The 22,729-nt window shown below is 37.2% G+C and overlaps 1 long non-coding RNA gene across 1 annotated transcript; it reads right to left on the reverse strand.

Moving 5' to 3' along the window:
* Positions 1-1,149: 1,149 nt before the first annotated feature.
* LOC148225169 (uncharacterized) lies at positions 1,150-22,642 on the reverse strand. The gene is made up of 3 exons (XR_015802118.1): positions 22,568-22,642; positions 2,252-2,331; positions 1,150-1,274 (listed from the first exon to the last, which is right to left on the reverse strand). It is a non-coding gene; the product is annotated as an uncharacterized LOC148225169 (long non-coding RNA).
* Between the last annotated feature and the right edge of the window lie 87 nt (positions 22,643-22,729).

Below are 22,729 nucleotides of genomic sequence, written 5' to 3' on the forward strand. Positions count from 1 at the left end.
ATACCTATAATGTGTGAGACTCCATAATGTCCCTGGGCAACCTGTGCCAGTGCTCAGTCACCCTCACTGGGGAAAAGTGGTTTCTGATGTTCGGGGGGAAACTCCTGTATTTCAGTTTGTGCTCATCAGCTCTGTTCCTGCCACTGGCTACCACTGGAAAGAGCCTGGGCCTGTTCTATTTGCCCTCTCCTTGCAATTATTTGTACACATTGGTGAGATCCCCCTCAGCTTTCTCTTCTCTGAGCTGAACAAGCCCAGCTCCAGTTTATTAATAGTCTCCATGGCACTTCTTTGGACTGTCTCCAGTATGTCCACATCTCTCTTGTCATGGGGAGCCCAGAACTGGACACAGCACTCTCGGGTGTGGCCTCACCAGTGCTGAGTAGAGAGGAAGGATCACCTCCCTTGACCTGCCTAATGCATCCCAACAATAAAGTAGCTTTCTTTGCTGCAAGGGCACATAGCTGGCTCATGTTCAATTTGGATACCATCAGCACTCACAGGCCTTTTTCTTCCAAGCTGCTTTCCAGCTGAGTGGCCCCCAGTATTTATTGGTGCAAGGGGTTGTTCATCCCCACGTTCAACATAAGCCAGCAGTGTGCCCTTGCAGGGAAAAAAAAAAAAAAAAGTAACATTTCCTTGGGCTGAATTAGAGTGTTACCAGCAGGTCAAGAGAAAAATATAAACACTTCAAGGGAGGGTATTGGATCCAGTATCAATCATTGGGACACATTGCTTGTTACTGGCCTCGAACTAGATTTTGTGCCACAGATCACAACCCTCAGGGCTCAGCTGTTCACTCAGTTTTCAATCCCCTTCACTGCCTGCTCATGTAGCCCACACTTCAGCTCCTGTGTGACCATCTCTGGGAAGTCAAGGTATACAGTATCTACTCCTCTTAAGTGTACCAGAGTCGTGATTTCCTCTCATGTTCTTTCATTGTTTATTTACACATCAAAATTCCCAGTATGCTATAATTAACAGTTATAATCGAGAATAGGTTATACATTTGGCATTTATCAGCTAGTTCATTGTCCCTGAAATCAGTTATCCATTACTTCTTACACACTAGACCAGGAATCAGCCTTTAATACCGGGAAGAGAGAGCAAGAAAAATACAGAAACAACCAAGATCATGCTTTCATTTTTACTTTGTTAACCTTTTTTCTTTATAAATTCACTTCTTTGAGGTATCCTTGAGGATGTGCCTATGAGATCTCTGAAAGAACAGAGAATTATGGGCTGGTAATTGGAATGTCCTGAACCCCACAGTCCTTGAAAAAAAGAAACAAAAGAACAGGACATGAAAAACTAAAATCACTAATAGAACAAAAGAAGGAATGTTGACACAATAAAAGACTATTCAGAGACAAAAGCCTTCATTGCTACTCAGCTTTGATTAAACCCCAGAGCAGGACCATCTTGTTTAATGAATGAACCAAGGGGTCCTTTGGAGAAAAAAAAAAAAAAGTTTAAGTTTTCATGAAACAGAACTAACTAGAAATGAATGGAAATCCAAAATGAGAAGTCATTAAGAGCAACTTAAAACTATATATTCATTACATATTTTATCCCAGTGTGATTTCTTTCTTTCAGACAAACTTCATATTCAAATTGAGGTATGTTTACAAATTATTTACTTCTTTCTATGAACATCAAAAAAGTTCTAAATATTTTCCTTTAGAATAAGAGTTAAATCCCTTCTGTTTTTAAGATGGTAATTCTCAAAGCAGCAATGTCATAGGAGACAATTATGAAATCTCAAAGTAAAATCCATCTTTCAAAGGGTAAAAAGTAGTACAGTTACATAATTCAAAAGGTAGAGTAATAAAATAATAATAAGACTGGCAACTTCTTTCTAAAGATCTCAGAAATCTGTACAAATATTGATGTACATGTAAGCATTAAAATTTATCTGGAAATAAGGGAACAGTTTCATTTTCATTTCAGAGATTAAAAAAGGCATACAAAGATTAACTATTTAGCTCAGGGCCACTGTGCTTGGCCACTGTTTTCAAAACAAAACTGAAAATTGCTCCAAAGTCAGATGCCTGCTTGCTGGATTGCATTCCATTCAGCAGGACTGTCTATCCAGAAAACAGACAGAAAATATCCTTGTGCCTTACACTGACAAACAAAAGAAGTTATAAATCTGTCAATACAGTACCTTGGTAATGGAACACATATCACGTACATTATGGAACAAATGAAAAGGTAAAGTTCTGAAATTTTTTTTTTTTCATTTCCTTACCTGCTTTTGTTGCTGCAGGCAAGTGCGAACATAGCTGTGTAGAAAGACTTCATATTTGAATAAATGCAGAGCAAAATCACCTGGATAAAATTAAATTCTAGTTTAAAAATGTGGCTGATAATGAAGTGAGAGGAAGAAGGTGAATGCTTACATGCATTCATTTTCTGTCAGTGCAGGACTGGATCCATTCTACAACATTACATACCAAGGTGAGAAATAATCAGATTCTATCCCACATCTCTAATAATGGGATAATGTACACACAGGGCAATACTGCAACACAACTATTGGTTCCTTAAAGAGGAGCCATAAAGAGAGTAATCCACTGGCATTATGCTGAGATATTTCAATAGAAAAAAAGGAGAAATTAAAAAAAAAAAAAAAGCCGTGAAACTCTTGCTTGAGATGGTATTAGTCACTGTTTTTATCTTTAAAATATTGTAAGGGATGAGGCACATGTAATGTTGGTTATTAACTTCTTTGTTACCATTACACTGAATTTAGAGGTTTATTTAACAATCAAAGAATTTTAATTTCATTTGAATGTGACTCCTAAACCTAATGGCACTTGTGTGAATCCAATCTGTTGTTGAAGAAGCACTGTTTGTTCAGGTGACATTTGTGTGGAAGTAGCTTTAAATTTACAATTCTGTTATTTCCAAAATGTCATGTATTTCTAAGCAACAAGAACACTAGATCCACGTGATAGTGCAATTTTTTCCCAATTACCAGTCCAAAACACAGTGGGAAAAATAAGTGATGCTTGGCACAGCCTGAACACTGACTATCCCAGGACAATTTGGATGCTATTGCTTGAATGGTTTTACCTACCATCAATGATGAAGACACAGTTCTTTCTAGCCTTATAGATCACATGTTCTGGTAGCTACTTTGTATTGCAAATGAGCTAAGTAATTTAGAATGATTCAGTGGAAAATGTTTTGATTTGTTTTAAAGATAATGTAAAGTTTTGACAGATCTCATAAATCAAAGCCAAAAAGGTCTGTATTTTGAAAAGGTATATTCAATTTTCATTTGCACTAACGTCAGTCTGTTAATCTTTGTATCAATTCTTCATTTCAGCAACACATGTAGATGATTAACACACCCACATACATTCCTTTCCTATAATTTTTAGCCATTCACCTAACCAAAAAGACAGATCCTGAAGTGTACTGCAGTCAGAATTACATGGATCTTAACACATCTAGGCACACATTTTGATGGCCAAACAATAAGGAATTAGGAAATAGAGCTATAAATGCTATCAATGTAGAAATTTGCAGATGGAGAGGTTTGGTTAAGGCTGTATCAGGAGCTATGGGAGGGGAAGTTAATTTTATTTTTTTAATTTGCCTATATAGAAGAGGTGAATTTGTATATTAAAAAATAAACAGCAATTCAAAGTGCATTTTTTGAAGTTCAACACACTAAATGTTTTCCTTTACGTGTTCTAAATGCTGCTCAGATTCTCCATCATCCTGTGTTTTCTCAGTTCTCTTATCTATTCCTTAGCAGAAGAGTGTCAAGGCAAATCATATCAAGTCACCTCCACAGAAAAAATGGCCATGTATATTCAGAAGATATTAATAAATGTTACAACCTTGATTTATACAAGGCAGTGGCAGGGATTTTTTACATTTTGCACAGAAAAGTGCAGTTTATTATAAAAATTCCAACTGCTTTCCATCTTATGACAGCAAGACCTTTCTTATCTTTTGAGAAAAAACTTAAAAGGATATCTCAATGCATTCCTTTTTATGAGCTTCTTGATAATGCTAGGGCAAGAATATTCTCATTTCATCACAAATGAAAAATAATTTGGATCATCTGAGACTCAAAGCCCACACAATCTACTAAAGAGAAATCACATGAGAAAATGGAAAACAGGAAACAGCTTCTGTATCAGAGCTAAAATAGGTGGTATTTAGAAACAAGAACAAATCAGGTGTTTTACTTCAGATGTCATGGAAGTGGGTATTTTTTCTGCACAACTAACAACATCATTAATTTACACAATATTCAGAAACCGGAATTCTGAAAAAGAAGCATGCAAGGAAAAGCACCTCCCAATCAACATGCTAACAATTAAGGTAATAGAGCTTTTACTATAGCTTACAGCTCTATAGAGCTGATAATTAAACCAACTTATGCCCCTGAACTCTCAGTCTTTCATAGTGCCGTCAACTGATGATGGGAGAGCTGAGTCTTTGTCTCTGCACCTGGAAAGCTTTCACCCAGCAGACACTTCATGAAAATTAGTGTATTTCTGCAGAAAATTCTAGTTTTACTAAATGACCCCTTTTTTTGCAAAAGAATGTTTAATCAGAGAATCATTACCCAAATACTTAAGCATCTTTATACAGATATTTTTTCCCAACACTATTTTTCATTAGGGTCCTTCCACAGAAAGATTGTAATATGTTCTTAATAAAACAGTTACCCGAGACAGACAGAAAGACAGACACTTTAGGGAATATGATAATGGTGCACAAAGAGGATTTAGGAGCCTACCTAGGAATCTATATTATCCTAGCAATCAATTATCCAATGTATGCATTACACAGTTTGTAGATGCAGAGTAAGGAGGAATGCTTAATTTGGTCAACTATGGTCCCAAACCAGATTTTTTGGGTAGGTTGCAAGGACAAACAAGTCTTGCAGACCTGAACAGTATTTATTGAATCTGTCATAATTTTCTCATTGTTAAAGGTCCACCATAGGCCTCCAAATCCTTTTTTGGCACCTAGTTGGAATGGTTAAGACTATAAGGTGATTTAATGAGTCCAGAGACTGTTCTCTGGCTGTACACCACACAGCATTTGACCCGAGTCCCTCTAGGCCCCATAAACTGCCCCTTTGAGTACAAGACATAATTATTTTTTACTGTGTTTTTTTTTAGCTCAAACCACCTGAAATAACATGTGACTTTTTAATACAGCATCTCTGGTTTTGGTTGTTCTCTGTCTGCATAATTCAGAATCTAAAAATAGGACTTAAATAATCCTTCCATAATGATATGTCACAGTGAAAGAGCAGGCAAAAGAATGAGTAGGTATTACCATATACTACTTCTATGGGTGGTAGCTGTACTGTAATTAAAAATTGTTAATGGTTCTATTATAAGTGTCTAATTCATAGATTTTATCATTTAATCTTAAAAGATAATGCCTTCATTTTAGTTCATTTACTTGAGTGAGTAATCCCAACTTGTGAAAGGAGTCCTCTTAATGAGTCACATCAATAAAGAATTGGTCCCAAAATGAGAATAACTTTTACAGTGTAAACTTTAGCTGAAAGCTACATTTCTTTCTTTTCCCCCTCTACGTCTAAATAAAAAAGATCATCTGAACCAAAAAGAAAACATGTAGATGCTCTCAGTTAACCCTGGATCTGTTTTCAGAATGAAATAGGAAATTTATCAAGTGAGCAGTCATTATAGAGTTATGATTTCTTTTGAAACAAACCTTTGAAATGTAGTTCAGGCATTTACCTTTGCTCATGATCAGTGGTCATTGCTCTTCTAAGGCAAAATCCAAAAGATCTGATTGCTAATCTTGCATGAGATGCTGAATTTATACTCACGCATGATACTACCCCACACTCACTTCAAATCCTGTAGTAATCAGTCACATCCAAAAGAAATGTTTGTTCCTGCAAAATGCCTTCATATCATGACTTCCTGTTGGCAAATATGAGGCTTTTACACCTGCTTTGAATGTCTATTTGATCATCTAAGATCTAATCTTTGTCACAACTGTCAGTCCCTCTGAGTACAAAAGAAATTCAGTTATTTTGGTAATCTTATCTGTCTTTTTATGCTGTGGGATTTCCCAGATGCATGAGGTACCCCTTGCACTTAACACTTCACATTCTGTAACACTGTAGTTTTTCTCCCAACATTATTATTATTTTAGTCACCATGTCACTCTGCGTGCCAGTGCACCAACAGAGGTCTTGTGTCACTCAGCATAGCAACACATGGAAGTGCTAAATCACAGTGAAGAATGATGTTTCTTTGAGAGATATGAATTCCCAGCCACCAAGGCAAATAAAACAATCTAGTTTCTTCTGCTAAGGTGAACAAGAGATGTATCTGTGTAGTGCAGATGTTAGGAAGAAGTTTATGCATCAATTCTGGTGACAGAAGGGTGCAACATTCAAGGTACTAGCAGTGCTACAGGGCTAATGCAAAGGCAGCCAAGCCAATAAGGATTCTGATGGTTTATCTTTCTTTGAGCTGCTTATGTTAATAAGAATATTGAACTCATGCAGCTAGAACAGGGTTTGTAAAGGCAAAGTTTGAGCCTCACAAGCTAAAATCCTGCCATGACAAGCTAGTCCCCCGGCTCAGTCCTTTTAGCAATACAGGAAGCTGCTCTTATCCACACATCAATTTCAGACCACAAAGAACTTACAGGACTGAAATTAAACATTAAAAAAACCACGAGAAACCACAGATAACACTTCAGCAGTAGAATACAACAGAAAACAACATGAAGGAAAGTTTGACTCACAGCTCAGTGGAAGAGGCCAAGACAAGAATTAGCACAAGTGCTTAGGTGTGCTAGCAGCTAAAGCCTTGCTCAAGACAGCAGACATGGATACATGGATTTTAAAAAAGTAGGTTAGGCAGGTCTTTGAAAAACCTCCCCATCATTTAGATTCCAACAAGTTATTAAAAAAAAAAATCAGGAGGCCTCTGGCCAAGACTCACAGGAATTGATGAATTAATTTTATTTATATATGTATATATGTATATGCACTGAGCACCAAAGAGGCTTTGACAAAAAGCTAAAGCGTGTTGGCTTGAATTACTGGAAGTTTTTCCTGGGGCAAAGATTTTCTTCCAAGTGTTCAATTACAAAGAAGCTGGCTGAAATGCTCTCAAAATTACCATATGATGAGAGAATGCACCAGTAGGGTGGCTTCTTTGGAACAGCCTTGAAAGTCCTCAAGATTAGCAGCTTCCCTGATTTGTGACATAGGGTGAAAAACAAGATGTACAGATCCAAAACTAAATTAATATTTCCTCAGGCTACTGATTTTGACCTGGAGGCAAAGCTGAATATTGGGAATCCAAGTGTGGAATGGTACTGGCCACAGAGGAGGTAGAAATAAAACTCAGGGGGCTTTCTATAGCATCTGCCAATTTCCAAGATGGTATTCTGAAAGCCTTACCACATGCATTCATATGAAAATACTTTTAATAAATGTCTCAAGTTGTCATATGAACAGGTAGCAGCATTTATTGAGCTTGTGTTTATGAAGCAGTGAAGCAGAAAAAGTGATCCAGTTACTGCACTGTTTGAACCTCAGCAGAACACAGTGCTTTCAAACAGATAATGCTGATAGACAGAAATAAATACAAAATTAATTCAAGGGCAGGTAAGTCCAGACTAAACTTCATAGTATTCTTTTTTTAAAGAGAACTGGCTTTAAAAGAAAATCCTCAGATGTCCTCAGTCCAGTCTGCAGTAAAATAGCTGATACAGGGCTATGTGGGAAGTCAATAAATAATGCTAGAGAAGAAAGAGGTAAAAGAGGAACTGTTAGATGGAAAGGAAAATAGAAATCGAGTGTTGGGTAACTGACAGTTTGAAAGGGGCACTTTGACAGTGGAAAGAGCTTAATGGTACTTATTCAAGGATCAGTTCTGGGGTGAGCTGTTTTTAAATTTTCTTTCATGATCATGGCATATAAATAAGTGGTATGATGACTCAAACAAAGAAGCATTGTCAATACAAAACAAAATTAAGTCACTGAAGATTAAAATTGGAATGATCTGAGGACAGGAGTAATGGAAAGAAGAGCTTGGTCTAAAAACACTATTTACTTCAGAACTTAATTGCAATTAATTTAGGAAATTACTAGTGAAAAATAACTGAAGAAAAGGACCTATCTTGGCTATGAGGCACAGATTTACTAGAAAAATAGAATATCCTTCTTCTCTTGCTTGCACCACCATTTATCTGAGGATAAATGTACAATTACAGCACACAGTCCCACTGCATGTGATGCAATTTCAGATATTCAGATCCCCAGCCTGTGACAAGAATGAAGGCAAAATCAGGATGTATTTTTGAGGTATTTACTGTGGATACAGAGAACTTTGTGTGTCATTATTTGGCATTGGTAATCGAATTGAAATTCTGTACTGCCATTAAATAAAAGGAAGTTCAAGTGGAGAGAAGCTACTAGGAAAAGAGACTACTAGGAAACAAGATTATGGTTGGTGTAATAGAAAAGTTCAGAACCTGAAGCTGCAGGTCTTGGCCAATCCTTTTGCCTTGGGCTGAATTGGCAGCCTTTGTTAGTCTGTCTCTATTGGAAGCAAAGTGACAGTTCTGAACTAGAAGCAAAAATCGTGTTGTGCGGTTTTGCTTTGCTGCTTTTTTCCAAGTTTTGGGGGGTTTTGGGGGGGGGGTTGTCTCAGTAGAGTACAGATCTCCTAACAGGCTTTTTCAGAAAAGCTTTGCATTTATACTTACACGTTCATGTAGAACCAAGATTACAAACATAGAATATATATTAACAAAATAACAACTGTTTGCATGGTTTGTCTTTCATGCCACTGTAAAGGGTGCATTGTACCATTTTACACTCAAAGGAAGAACCAGTAATTTCCAAATAGCTAACTGTTGCATTTTTACTGGTTTATACTTTAGATTTTTTGCATTCAACCAAAGTAGCGGTTTGTTGAATTTGTTATTCTGTCTGCCATAGTAGCCTTGGGCAAATAATTCATGCAACAGTTTAAACTTTGTTTCTCAAGAAAGAGCTGTTTGATACCATACTGCCTTCCTCACCTGTGGTAGGTAGAAGTTAGATTACAATCTGAAAACTTAGATTCCAGATAATAGCCATTCTTTGAATATTTCCAATACAAGCTACATTACTGTTGTCATGCACTAAACACCACTGTTAACTGGCAATACTCATCTAGAAACATGGACTATATACGACTTGTCAAAACAACTGAGCAAGTCTATCTACTCTCTTATTTTTTCTGAGGCACAAGTGTAGAGGGAGCTGCCAGCCACCTGAATAGCTCTATGCCCAGTCTTCTTTTCCATCAGCCAAGCACATGGTAGTCAGAGAAAAATGAGAAAATGTCAGTGAAAGGCTTCTGTGAAAGCAAACAGCAGGGACTGCAACAGATCAATGATTCTGGAGGTGGCATTGAAAAACAGCCAAAGCTTTCCTTGATAGATATGGACAAACATATGTTGCATAGAGAATCAGCAATATTTCCATTGCTTCAGGGAAGCACCACCTCTTGCAAGTATACCCAACCTCATTGATTTGGGCATGTTCAGTAAGCCCAGTTCCACGAGGACTAATCAAACTTAAGTGCAAATGCTCTGGTCAGTCCATTAGGTGCTGGACATGTGACTATGGAAAGCACCATGACACACGACCCAAGTGCTTTCATAAGAAGCTATGCACCCAGCTGTATCAGAACAACTGTGCATCACCAACATAAATAATGGCCAAAAAAACAAAGATTGTCCACATATTAAAGTACCAATCTAAAATTCAGTTTTGCTCTACATGAGATTCTGTCCGTGGTCCAAGGCAAATCATCTAGTGTTACCCCAGTGCCAATTCTGTTCACTTGATTAGTGGCATGATAACACTTTTCTCCATTAGAAGCATTTTGTAAGGATCAATATGCTAAGGATTCTTAAATATTCAGATCAAATGTTATTGGATGATTAACCAAGTTAGCAAGAAATGTCAGACCCTTTTAGTAATGCAATGAAGTTCACTGCCTCAGATCTTGAGGGAATGATGCCACATTTGTGTAAAAAGGATTTTCTGCTATCAGTTTAAAACTGAAAGGCTGTGATTTTATTGTGAAGCCTTTGTTCTTGAGTTCTGAGACAGTTAAATCAGTGCACCTCCTTGACCCTTTCTAAACTATTAATAATTTATACACCTCTTTCATTTCACCTCTTATTCATCTCTGTTGTTACGTAAATACACTAATCTTTTTAATCTCTGCATGTATGGAACTCTATCCATGCCTCTGATCCTTCTCATTACTATTCTCTATCTCCTTTTTCATTTATGGCCTAAGTGAAATTAAGTGACCAAACTGAATGAATAGTCCAAATGGAAGGTTACTATGGTTTCATGTAAGATGTCCATAATACATTTGATTTATTTCAGGATATTTTCCTTTTTTCCCTTGTGTATGTAGGTGTTTTCAACAGAAAGGCCACAGAATGAGTATAGTCTTTTCTCTGAATATAGCTGCTGATCATTTAGGATTTCTCTGGCAGAACTAGCAGGTCTAATACTTATTTTCCACTGTCCGCTGATCTTTTCTTACTTTATCAGCTGCTGTTGGAGTCCAGGCTTCCAAACAGTAGCTCTCAGCATTCTGCACTGTGGTGTTCTTTCCATTTTGCTCTTATTAATTTATTCTTGTCTCTCCTATGTCAACACAGCTTTTTCCTAAGATTTGCTCAAAAATCCTGGGTTGTCTTCAATTTTATTTATTACTCAAATATTTAGAATCCCACCACATCTTGCATTGCTGCCTTATGCCATTGTTTTGCATGAATCCAAACCTGACCATCTGGGCACAACAAGATGACCTCCACTCATCCATTTCACTCTGTGATACGTTCTGTGTTTAGCTTTGCATTCCCTTATCTCCTCCCATGGATTCTCTTGCTTATCTGTTAGGATCTTTTCCTGTCTGCCATCCTTTCTGTTTTGCATTAAATCAACAGTCTCCTGCCTGTCTGTACAGCACACCAACTGTGCTGTGCCATCATTTTGTGCTACCCATGAGAAGGTGCCCTTGTGCTCCAAGTCCTGTTGATGCCAATTTAGTTAAATCCAGCTTCAGCACAGTGTGGACTATTGTGTGAATACAGTAATCCCAGGTCAAACATATACTTTGCAAAACACCCCTGGGGCTCCCTAGGCAAAGCTCTTGACTGCATGTCCTTCATCAGGCACTTCACAGAAATATTTGTCATGTCTTATGGGTGACTGTTACCAGAAGTAAAATCTATTCTTACCTTCTGCCAGAACTGAGATGAGTAAAGACTGTATCAGAACTGAGATAAGTAAAGACTGTATCATATACTGTCTTTGAATTCATCATCCACTAATATACATGCTCTCAATTAGATATTTATGCCTGCCAAGCAGGCAGCTCTCTGACCAGAGTTAGTGATGTCTCTCATTTCATATATGAACTGCTGTCCATTTCATGCCAACTCCTAAGATCATGACTCAATTCTCTATAAACAAAATGTTCCCACCACACAGCTCATCCATCATCTCGTGTAAGAAAGAGCTTCATGCAGTACATGGTCCTCACAATCTGGTCAATGCCAGAGTATAAACTCTTTTAGTCCCTAGTCCCTGCTTAGAGTATAGAGTTATGTTGAGAGAAAGAGTACATACACATCTCAACAAAAGAAGCAAATACAACAGTATAGTCCACTGCTGGAATCCATCTCACAGAGATGTGTGCATTGTGTTCAGGAAAGCCAGTTCAGTGTCAGCTATTAACAGTGACTCGCTCCACACTACACAGTTCTGCAGTCTTCACAACACTCAACTTGGAATGCAGTTTTTCTGATGGGATGCTCACAGTGCTGGTACTTAGAGGTGAGCTGGTGGAAACATTTGTTTGCAAAAAAGCTTGGTCCACAACTCTTTCTTAAAGCAATTTTTTTGTGTCTCTTGATGCTAACAACTTCTGCAAGCTAATTCCTTTAGTAACCACAGAATCCTTGCCTTTCAGCAGAACAAGTACTTCAGGCAAATACTTTGGCTATAATACATTTATCCTTCAAATGTTTGTTCTTGGACACATGACTCTACTTACATTGGACTGCTATGTATCAAAACCTGTATCAAAGGCTATTTGTAAGAGCATGCAGCATCTAGGAGATAGCTATTCATCCTCACTGCCCCCCTCATATACATCAATCTTACATATTCCTAATAGCACCTCAAGGCCTGAAAATTATTTGCTAGAGATCTACAGAGCTCAGTTCTTCTTACTTTCTCCTTGATCATGTTTTCATTAATATACTTTCCAGAGTATTCACTCATAATTTGTTGCACCTTCATAATATATGTTGCTTGTTCCTTGATGCCTCATTTACCTTCAAGAACGTCATCAGTACTGCTCTCAGGACATTTTCTTGTGCGTGTTTGACATTAGAATTCCATTGAAGACAGATAGATACTTAAAACTACTTGTGGTCAGCCCAATACTAACAGTAAAGGTAGTTGCCTTGTCTTATTATACTAAAACATGTACTTGAGTGCACCTAAAATGTTATTTTTATCCTAAAACAGATCCTATATCCACAGTCTCTGGATGAGGCTAGTGACTAATTTTTAGTGTGACTTAAGTACAGGTTCTGATATTATCTGAATATTACCTCCCTCATTTCTTGTGAAACTACATTACCACTGTAGTCTGCTGAAAATAATTACTGTACACAGTGTGGTAGTTGGTATGTTTGTCAATTCTTTTCTATGGGGAGTTTAAAAACATTTCATTGTCTCATATAGTAAACATGGGAATATACTTCTAAAACAACCCTGCACTGTATGTGTCCTTTTCCTTGAGACAAATTTGCATGCTGCTAGACAATTTTCATTTCTCTTTTCCATCAAGGACTTCATTGCTGTTCAACAGTGGGAGGTACAGTCCCATTTGGACCACTGGAAATTCTAACAAATAACTTACCACTGGAGGAGGATGGATTTTTACAGACAATATGTACTCACTTCACTGATCTCAGAAAGGTTTTACTGTCTTTGATCACTTTGTAGACATTCTTCCTAAATCTAACCACTTTCTAGGCCCAGCTATCAGCTGGAATTACAAGGCAGCTGGAATGTGATTGGTTGCCAGTCCAATAACATATCTTCAAACATTATTTGACATGAATACATATATAAGTTTGGGGATCGCTTACATGTGGTGATCATTTCACTAGGCTTCTTTCGTTACCCATACTGCTGCAGACCACTATGATGTTAGTTTCAGCTTTGGGATAGGAACAATTTCTAATCCTTATACAGGTCCACAGACTTGTTTTTTCTGCTTTTCATGCTGCCTTCTTATGTCTGCCCTAAACCACACTGTGAGCCTCAATATATCCTAATTCCTCATTTTCTTTATTGTGACCCAGTAGATTGGTTTGGGCTTTTGTCCTAGTAGCCACTATAACTTTGATACCTTCCCAGGAGAATGCAACGTAACTGTTGCACAAGATACATATTTCCTGACAGTCTTTCCCATAAGAAATTTGTCTGCCACATACAAATCTGTCATTAACAAGGAATCTTTAATGTTTCCAGAGTTTCTGGGGCTACAAGCTCACTATAATAATTTCCTCTTCCACTTGTCTTTAAGTAGAAAATAACAAGATGCACAACAGCCTCCTGTCCATAATCTCCTGTGGGGTCACATTACTCAATAAGCACTTTTATCAGTCTTCCCAATGTTTCAGACACAACAGCATCTTATTTGCTTCTCTTCCATCTTTTCCCAGAAAGATAGCAAAGAAAACCTTTACTGTCATTTTCTCTTCTTTATTCCTTTGTGTACATGCTCAATTACTTTTTTAACAGCTTCCTTGTTTGTGTAGGCTATTTTTTCTGGAAATCCACCAATACATTTCTAAAAGTCTCTCCAGACCACCTGTTTATTCCTAGCTTTGTTTTCCATTTAATAATATTTGAAGGGGAAGGTGTGTCTCTCTGTAATTATTGCTGCTGACATATTTCTGCACCAGGTACTGGACAATAGTACCAGAAGACTCCATGTTCATAACACCAAACTGGCTCTTTAATAAGTTATTTACAAAGATGCTGAGGCTGCAATTAACAGCAAAGCCACATGCATGCAGATTAGCTTATGTGTGGTCTTTCAGATCTCCCTGCAACCCATGTTCTTTCCCCTGGCTTCACACAGATTACTGCATTCAGTTATCTTTATTTACTTTCCCAGCCTAAGAAATTGTATGTGATTTAACAGCAGCTAGAGAAGTTAGATGCTGAGCACTTATCAGTAGTGGTGGCAGCTGTTAGAGCAATAAATCTGTCTTTCCCAGCTTGGCTGGAAAATACCTTATATTTAGGTACTCACTTAAGCAAGACTGAAGCTATGTTAAACAGAATTCCTTTTAAACAAGCCAATTTTAAGCATTAGTTCTCACAACTTTATTTACTTCCTAGGAAACTAAAGTTTTGAAACTGTCCTCATGTTGTCCATTATAATACAAAAATACACAGATGAAATAAGCAGTTTTGAGACCTGATGAGATTTACTTGAATCCATCACTGTCTTTGTGGATCTTATCTCACTTGAACTGTGTCAACCATAGGGGACATCCAAAAAGACTGCCTGTTAAAGCAGTATATTATGCTGATAGAAGAACCTTTAGCATAACTGAAATTTACTCTTTGATCATAGACTATGATCGTATTGCCAAGAAAAGGATAAAAGGCACATTTTATATTACTTTAGGTTAAATATTTATACATTACTATTTCTAAATTGAAATGCATATAGAGATATTCTAAAACATATGACCTACTAAAAATAAATGCTAAGCTCTTCCTCTAGTGTTTGATTCAAGCAGCTAAACATAGCAAAATATATCACAATATTTTGATAGAGCATTAAAACATGACCATTAAAGTGTGTTCTCTACTGTGCAGGGCTCTTTAGTTATTAATCTAGAAATGTCCCCTAATAATTCAGGCCAGTTTGAAATAATATGGCATTTTAGACCTTGTGCTTAAAGCATTGTGTTCCTCACTGTAAATCAGCAAATAAAGATTAATTTCACATTTAAAGATTAAACAAACAGCTATAAATGTATAATACTGCACCAATTATAAAATGAAGACTATATTGCCTTTAAGAAATCCAGCTGTTTTTCATTCATCCAGATATGTTCAATCTTACTGAAAAATTAGTATCTGTGTAAGGACATATTTATTTTTACCAGGAGAAGAGACATAGCATGTTTCCTTCACAATGCAGAAGAAGTGGCTACATCTGCTCACCTCAGAAAGCATACAGATGTTCAAACACTGTACCAAGGAGAAAACTTAGCTGCCTGGGTGTCACACTTTAATTCAATATAGGTGAAGCAGGAAGATGAGAATTTTAAAAAATTTTCTGAGTTAATTGATTCATTGATGAATAACAGCTTCCAAGAGCAGACATTTTTTCATCTCATTTCATATACCCTGATCTGAAATTCTCTCGGATTACCTCAGGTCATAAAGACATGATAACTAAGGACACACTGAAGTGTGCACAGCACACTGCATACTTCCACTTTCTATTTTCCAGCATTTTTCTGGGATTTTAATTTACTGGAGATACATGACCAGACTACCTATTTCTATAAAACTGCTGTTAGAGCTTGACTCAAGAAATATTAGGAGTAAGTATTTCCCTGCAATGTTCCTCTTTCCTCTCTGAGGAGAGAGAAACTTTTTACAACTCTCTGACATAAACAAATGTGAAATGGTAAAATTTTTATAAATATTATTATTGATGCAAATATTTCCATTTTTTCTGCCAGATTAGCTTTCTTGACCAAGATGTATGCTAAAATGATAGCTACATATGTACAAATATCTTAGCAACAAAAGAGCATCAGCATAAAGTCTGAAACTTGAAAACTATACATACCATAACTTATTGTGGATCTATCCAATTTTATCACTGCTGAATGGTTTTTAAATATAGAGTTCCTTTCATTTGTGCAACTCTAGCAAATATATACATGTCAAGTCTTTCAATTATGGATACCTAATAGCAAGCAGCCAAATTATCTAAAAAGTAAAAGGGAAATTTAAGATATTTGGGCTTTGAGATAGCAAGAGTCAATTAGAAATGTAATAAAACCACAAAGTTTTGAAATACAGTTCAAAATAGATCTTTTTAAAGAATAACCTACCATGCACCATACTCAGCAGCTGTGTAGCTGAAACAAACAAACACCTCGTTTGAACCGGGCAGAGCCCTGTACAGAACAGACGTGGTTTTCAGACAGGGACACACATGTTCTACACTGGGTAGGTATGACACACATGAAGGGCTCTTCACTGGGTAATGAATGGAAGACAAAGATACACAGCTTGAATGACAAAACATTACTGGAGGAAAAAAATTAACTCACAGAGAACTCAGGGTTGTTTGTTTAGCATAATCCTAAAATGCGTTCTGTTCACATAGATTTTTATTTTAAAAGGAACAATTGCTCTTCAAAAATAAATAAATGTTTTGCAACAGAAACAGGGACTCCATCATCTCTGATAATGATCACAGTGATTTTCTTTTGTCATGAGAGTGAAGGAGTATGAGCAGTTTTATGCAGCCCATATCAAGTAAATATTCTCAACATCCATATACAATTGGATGGACAAATCTTACTGATTTTGGCATCCATCAGCTCTATGGATAGACCTTTTTTTTCTTCTGGAATGACACTATTGGGAAATTGATTTCTAAATTATAAACTAGGCAGGAACTTCTGTAATAAATAATGGGTTTTAAAACCCCAGGTTTTTGGAAGTCAGTTTCTAACACTAATGTGAACTGTCATGGCAAGGGATTTGTTGGGCACAGCTAGAGCAAAGAGGACAAGCAAAGTACAGAACAATAACATTACAGAAGAGGACATTACTGAACAGAAGAGATAAAATGGAATGCTAAAAAAATTATGATGCAAGGAATCAGAAGGTTTAAGAAACTATGAACTTCAAAATTACTATTTTACTTATAGCTTGGTGAGAGAATAAGTTGTCAGCTAACTGATAACATCTCAACAACTGTGTAGAAATAGCCTAAAGCTCAGACTCAAGCTGAATTTGTCACTTCTTTACAGTACTTCCCTGCAAAAGCCTACTCAAGGGTCAGCTCTAAAGCACCCCAACTAGTGCATCTAGCAGGGAAACCCTGTTTATTTTTGAGACCACATAAGCTTTCTTCAGAGATGTGCTGCAGGATACTGTGACTGATTTGCCCTCAGAATGCATCTTATCCTGGAGGTCAGCAAAATGAACTCATCTTCTGAGGCCCACTGAGTCCAACTGCAGGGGCTTTGTGTGAGCTCAAGCTCCAGCTCAAGGAAAACTGCTTGTAACAGAGACATGTGATTTCAGGCATTCAAAGCATTCTGGAGCCATGCAGCTCGCATGAAACGTGTAGGTACAGCCAGAAGCTATTAACAGCTGAAATATCTTTGTATCTACCTGCTAAATTACATAAAGAGTATATATATATAATAAGAAGGTCATATGGCCAAATATCACTCTGCTTGCTCTGGTAACTGTTACCCACACATTTATCTTTTCTTAGCTTGTTGCTTTTCTTCATAGCCTGAAGTTGTGTCATGGGAGGTTTTGGTTGGATATTAGGAAAAGGTTTCTCACCCGGAGGGTGGTTGGACACTGGATCAGGCTCCCCAGGGAAGAGGTCACAACACCAAGCCTGACAGAGTTCAAGAAGAGTTTGGACAGTGCTCTCAGGCTGTGTGTGTCATGGTGTGACTCTTGGGGACGGTGCTGTATTGGGCCAGGAGTAGGACTTGATGATCCTTGTGGGTCCCTTCCAACTCAACTCCTTCCGTGATTAAGGAGGAGTTTAACTAAGAATTACAAGGCGTTATAATGAGGATCCTATTAAATACTCAAGATCTTGCATTCAAAACTGCTTAGAAAAGAGACAGTTTTGTGACACAGGTCTGTTACTGTCCAAGGTTTTGGGGTATTGAGTTTGTTGTAATTAAAAGCAAACAAATACAAACAACAAGAAAAAAGGCAACACATAGCCAGTAGGTTACATCATCTACAAAATCTTTCTTCTACATATTAAACAGGTGAGATTATTTAAAATCAGCTAGTCTGTAGTTCTGCCCCTATTCTTTTCCTTTCTTCTGTTTTCTTCTTTGGAGCTGGGAAAATAATCACAAATGAGTTCTTGCCCATTTTAATCACATCTTCCCTTCACAATCAACCAGCACAGTCAGCACTATTGGCAAAGAAAAGAATATAGCATTTCAAGAGGGAGCAAGCTTACTTGCAAACCCTCATCAATCTCATTTCTGTTTCATTATTTTTTTGGAAAAAATACTTTTATGTCACCACTATATCCTTGCAACAATTATCATCTTCAGCTGTCTTTACTTATTTCTGTAAACTAATGCTTTTTATTAATAAATAAAAGTGGGATTAAATAAAAAATGTTGGCAAAGCTAGCAAAAAAAAAAAAGCCTTTGAAGCAAAAGTATTCTGGTGATCATTATCTTTAGACACCATATTAAAGGCTTTCTCTTTTATTCATCTTAACACTGTAGACAAGAGGTAACTGCTTCCAGAGAGCAGTGGAATGAAGGTGCCACAACATTAGCAGTATCACAGCAAGTAGCAGACAGGCTCTGGTGTGACAGAATAATAATAGAAAATACATCCATTTCAAGGAGGAAATATACTAATTTGTAGTCAACTCCACTCGGAGAGATACTGAAAACAATTCCTTAAACTGGCTTCCTAAGAAAGATGGTAGGTTATTAGCTTACTGCCTCTTTCTCAAGAGACACAAACAAGTCCATTACACAGAAGAATGACAAACGCTGTTTTTGAAGAAGAGTGGTTAACGATCTCTTCTAATACTAATGTCACTTGGTTCTTCATCTCACCTGCATCTCACAGCACTTTGTGAAAGCTGCATTTTATAGTCCCTTTCAGCAAGGGAATTCAACACCAAAGCTTTTTGCAAAGTGGGGATGTCTCTGAGGAACCACGATAGAGGAAAAAGCATGCCCAAAGTGTTTCTCTTCCCGACAAGAAAATTCATTTCCTTGCCTTCATCCTTCCAAGCTCACACCTGGAGTAGGTTCCACACCAGAGTAATAGAGAGAAGGGTAAAGGCAAGCAGACTGACTGAAAGGAAGCACTGAGGGGAAAATAAAGATCTGTAAAACCTTGAAGGAAGTATAGTCTGATAGAACAGGATGTGGAAAGTTTGTGCTGTTGAGAGGGCCTAGACTCAAAGACAGTTCATTAACATTTAGCTGACCTGTCAGCCACCTGTGGAAGAAGACCACAGATACGACAACCCTGCACGACATTCCATAGTTAGTTCTAGTGGGAAATGTGTGCCTGTTGCACAATGAGTAACATTCTGTCACAACTTAGGGGACAAAATAAAGCACCTAACTGAAGCTAATAGGAAACTTAGTAGGCAACAGGTAATTCCCAACCCTGCAGACTGGGGTTTTCTTTTCCCACAACTGCTCAATGAGAAAAGGCTCTATTAGGCTCCCAGCCAGAGGAAGACAGTTGTGATCCACCTGTTTATATACAGAAGTGTATTTCTTTCCCTTATGTCATTATTCTTCTACAGAGGTCAAGGAATGCAAGAAAAACTGTGCAATTCACTAGAGCAGAATACAGAGTTCCTCTTCCAAAAATCCTTTAAGCAATGCCTTTGCTAGTAGAGTCTATAATCTACCATAGGGAGGTCACAGTAGACACTGCATTGGCTCAACTTCAGCAATTATCTGGAAAACACTTTTTCAGCCACTAAATCCAGTTTGAAAAAAGCCAAATAATTCTCAGTTGCAAGGCCCTGCACTCCCCAGTGATGGGCCTCATGGAAACAGTGATTGCATCTATCACCCCAAAAAACCTACTCGCTTTTAGACAGCTCTTCACCATCCCTAGAGTCAGACTTCACACTTAAAATTCATCCCTCTGGATTTAGGCAGGATTTTAAATATGGAACAGTGCCCCAGTTGTTGCTTATTTGGTTCAGAATTCCTGTGAACCATAAATTATAGGGTTTGAGACAGAACTATTCATGAATGTTTATCTGTATCATCTGATTCCAAGTTTGACCACAGATTTCCTTACTGCTGCTATGATATGTTTCATGGGAATCCTTTTAATACAATTTAACTTCTTAGCTACCACTTCCTTCACACCAAGGGGGAAAAAAGTGAAAAAGACAAAAAAACTGGTAGGTACCCTCGGAGTACAATTTTCAGATAATGCCTCTGTTTAAGCAAACAACGACAAAAACATTTATTTCTGAGATTTCTATTTCCAGCCACCCTTGAGCCTTTCAGAATAAATTGCACACTAGAAATAAAGCAAAATACTGTAGATCAGTTCATCTTTCCTATAGTAGAGATCTATTCTATGCAATACTTCTGCCTTTTTAGTAATGTGAGAAAGACTGCAATTTGCTGTTGTTCCAGTCCCAAAGAACTCAAGTCCCTGCTGAAAACTGCAAGTCTGTTAAAAATCCCTGTAAGATACATGCCCTTTAGAGAAATGGTGTGCAAGAGGCTTGAAGGGTTTAGTTGCTTCTCAGCCATGTAGAACATAGCACATAACTTTGAAAACAGTTGTCTTTTCACAAGACATTAATTTTACCACCTTGTATTAATTCTATCACCACATATTTAACTCTACAAGGCCAGGTTTCCCTATGTCTTAAGCCTGTGCAAGTATCCGCACTTATTCCATTTTGAAATAAAGAACACATAAGGTGGCCATCCAACACGGATGGGAAATACAACATCTTATTTCTAATAACCCACTGTCCTCTGAATCAAAGAATTGTTTAAAATCTCCAAATTCTTAAATATTAGTAAACAAACATATGTAAGATTTGATTAAAATGTACAGCCAAAAAGCTACTATGAGGCAAAAATTTCTGTCCTAAAAAATTGCAGACTTAATCTGAAAGCAGTATAAAGCTTATTACTAAAAATAATCTCTCCAGAACCAACATAAACATCCAAGTAAACTACTGTTTAACTTTAGTATTGTTTGATCACTGTTGTCACCAAGAGCCAGTCATGGGCCATGAAGTCACATCACCTTAACTATTGAAAAGTTCATATTTACTACATAATTGAGTTTACTTGTGCATTGTCAAAGGTAATTTTTAAAGGCTTCAAGGTAGAAAACTGAACACTTGATGCTATGAAAAAATGAGATAAATGTCTTGTCTGTCCATAATACAGTAAAATCCAGTGGCATATTTCCACATTTAACAATATTATGAAAAAAAAAGTATTTGCCATAGAATTATGCTTTGTCTTCCATATCATCATTTCTTTTCTTATTTGGACATTTCTATTGCCTTGTGTAGATACGCCATCTCTTCATCTTCATTTTTCTAAGGAGAATACACTGGGAGTTTTTGCCTCCTCACCAAACCTGAACTGTTTTTAATTTGGTAGAGTTAAGATTCATGCGTGAAAAAAAGAAGGAAAAAAGAAAAGTCTCTACATTATTCAACAGTGTTTGACATGACTACAGAACTGGGGAAAAAAACTTATCTTTAAATTGCATGTGCTATCATACTGTGACATTATATTACCAGGTGGCGATAAAACATGACTCTCTGAGAAATGATGATACATCTTTGTCATAGAAAATGTTAGGTGCTTTGGAACAGCATCACTTGCTGTTTTGAGAAAAAAAAATTCTAAGTTATCAAGAGACTTACAGGATGGCTGCATCCAACACTGAAGAAAATTACTTGAAAATAGTTTCAACTTCACTGCCCAGAGCATACATTAAATGCATTATCTGTATTGAGCTCTGCTGCAGCTCTAAATTTAGTGAAATGTGTATTTCACCGAGGCTAATGAAACTGGTAATCCCTATGGAGAGTGAAATTTCAGCATTTTCCTTATTCAGTGGTTTCTCATTTTCCAACCAGACCACCTTAGGCTATGATTTATCAGAGCTCAGATGCTAGGTTTGAGGGCCTTTTTAAATACGTGGGTAGGAAACCTTTTTTGGAAAACTTGGTTCCCAAAGAAGAAATGATGATGCTACTGAACTATTATAAACTCAGAATTAGTTGGTATCTAGCCACTAAAACTGCCTTCTTTTGAAGATCTTAAATACAAGTGTAATTAGCAGAAGACTTTCAAAAGATTTTTGAGGTGTTGGTTTTCAGTTGGGTTTTTATGAGTTTTTTTCCCCATGAGAGCAAATGTCTGTACTCCTATTTCAGTGATCCCTAAAATTGGAATGATACATACCATCCATGGGCAATTGGCATAAGGTCAGCAAGAGCAAACCTAGTCTACCAAAAATTCTCAGAGAAGTCTAACCTAACCATGTGAGTGGGATTGTTTCATCCTGTGGCCAGGGTGGTTTCCATCCAAGACTAAGAGCTCTAATTTGGAATTTACTGTACCATCATGTTAGTGTTTGTACACAGATTCAAAGATCAAAAAAACCCCATTAGATGCTTAGCAAAAAGTTAGGACTTACCTCTAGATTAAGACATGTAAAAATCAGGTTCTACATGTGAGCTAGATGTTCTCACTCCCCCTGTAGCTAATGGAGAACTGATCAATGTAGCTGACAGAATCCAAAAGCAATTCAGCTCCAAAGTCTCTTCTGAATTTGGCAGCTCATTAAGCCAGCGTAGTT

The sequence above is a fragment of the Sturnus vulgaris genome, chromosome 1 (assembly GCF_052056855.1).
Source record: "Sturnus vulgaris isolate bStuVul1 chromosome 1, bStuVul1.hap1, whole genome shotgun sequence".
Taxonomy (NCBI): domain Eukaryota; kingdom Metazoa; phylum Chordata; class Aves; order Passeriformes; family Sturnidae; genus Sturnus; species Sturnus vulgaris.